Raw genomic sequence first — 2,185 nt, forward strand, 5'->3', positions numbered from 1 at the left:
TTCGGCCCATCCTTGGTCGTCTCTGGCATGTTCATCAATGTTCCAAGCAAACTGTCAAGGATATTTTCTGTGATATGCATTTGATCAAGGCTATGAGGCGTGTCGAGTATGGGCCAGTATTCCAAGTCCCAGAAAACAGATCTCATCTTCCATATCTTCAGTAGGGGCTCTGGCGCCTTTTTCTTCGTCTTTCCCGGCGAGGGGCATTCTTCCTAGTTTTTCAATAACTCATATTTCTGCACCGCTATGCTTACGTGGAGGACCTCGATGCTCAGCCTTACCATTTAATAGATCTCCATGCTTTCTCCATGGGTCATCCTTCTCGAGCCATCTTCAATGCCCGATGTACACGATTTTCAAAGACCCGCCATCTTTCGATAGCTGCAAAGAAGTTGTATCATCCATGCACCTCGTGCATCCGGAATATCCGTGGCACACCTGGCCGGAGAGATAGCCGTAACCGAGATAGTCCTGCACCGCCGTGATCAGCACGACTCTCATGTAGAAATACTCTCCTTTGCTTGCATCCCATGTCTTGGCCGGTGTTGTCCATAAGGTTTGTAACTCCTCTTTCAGTAACCCGAGATATAGGTTTATATCATTTCCCAGTTGTTTCGGCCCTTGAATAAGCATAGCCATGTGTATGTATTTTTCCTTCATGCACAACTAGTGGGGAGGTTGTACATCCATACAAACACGGGCCATGTGCTATGATTGGTGTTCTGGTTGGCAAATGGATTCATGCCATCACTACTAGCGCCAAGCATGATGTTCCTTGGCTCATTTGCGAAAAATTCAAATTCAGCATTTAATGCCCTCCACTGGCTAGCATCTGCGAGGTGTCTCAGCTTCGGCTCATCTCCGTCATCTGGCTTCACCCTCTACGCGTGCCAGCGCATAAGCTTTGCTTCCTTAGCATCTATGAAATACCGCTGTAGATGGGGAGTGATCGGAAAGTACCATACAACTTTCTATGGAGCTTTATTTCCGGCCTTTTTATATCGTGAAGCATTGCACTTTGGACAGATGGTTTTTTCCGCATGCTCGTTCCGATATATGATGCAATCATTGATGCATGTGTGATATCTAATATGTGGCAGATCAAGAGTGCACACGATTTTCTTTGCCTCCTCGACACTAGTTGGACACAGGCTTCCCGCGGGAAGAACCTTCTTTAGGTACTTCAGAAGCTCATCCAGGCTTGTATCTGTCCATTTGTTTTTTGCCTTCATCTTTAGAAGTTCTAGTGTGAAACTCAAGCGGGTCACCTCGGGATTGCAACCATCATACAAAGGAGTCATCGAGTCTACCTCCAGTTGCGCCAGTTTGGCCTCCTCTTTAGAAGCAGCTCTGTCGCTAGTCGTCTTCTTGTGAAGCAGGTCTCGAACATGCGGGTCCCGCATGGCTGAACTTAGTAGCGACGAAGATGGTGGCGTGTCCGCGTCTTCTCCGCCTTGAACTGCCTCTTCGCCATCGACATTTCCGAGGCCGTCTTCCTCTTCAGGCACATAATCGGTCATCTCTTCGTCTAGTGGCCCCATGTCGTTATTTCCTGCCCCATAGACGTCCTCCTCATCATCATCATCTTCACTTACCCACCGAGTATCTCCATGCATGAAACCATGCATGAGCAGGTGCGCCTTGAATTTACCACCCTGAAAGGGGTCGATCCTGACTCTTCCTTCGCATTTTCGACATGGACATAAAACATCCCTCAGTCTTTTTTCATACATGTCATTCACAGCGGATTGCCAGTATCTTTCCACCATCCTTCCATTGACCTTCATGATCACCTACGCGCGGATCAAATATTATAACCACGTATATATGCATGCATGGATCAAATTCATACAAAAATTCGGCATGACCTTCCCTAAACATAGGACATATTGAGTTTGCCCGAAATTCGCCGAAACAGAAATGAATCGACATTTCGGCAAAACATAGGCAACTCATGTCACTCACATGGCACACACAATTCAGTATATTCATATCGCACATAGTTTCGGTCCTAATCGCAAACACAGATATTTCCATTTTGCACAACTCTTTTTTAGCTAACCTATTTGTCGAGAGGAATATCGAGCACCTTCTTATAACTAGCTAGTAGCTCTAGATAGAGCTATGAGAGGGAGGAGGGAGGGTATTAATGGAGGGGGTGGTGGAGGGGCAAAGAAGAGGAGGG

The sequence above is a fragment of the Triticum dicoccoides genome, chromosome 5A, assembly GCF_002162155.2.
Source record: "Triticum dicoccoides isolate Atlit2015 ecotype Zavitan chromosome 5A, WEW_v2.0, whole genome shotgun sequence".
NCBI classification, from domain to species: Eukaryota; Viridiplantae; Streptophyta; class Magnoliopsida; order Poales; family Poaceae; genus Triticum; species Triticum dicoccoides.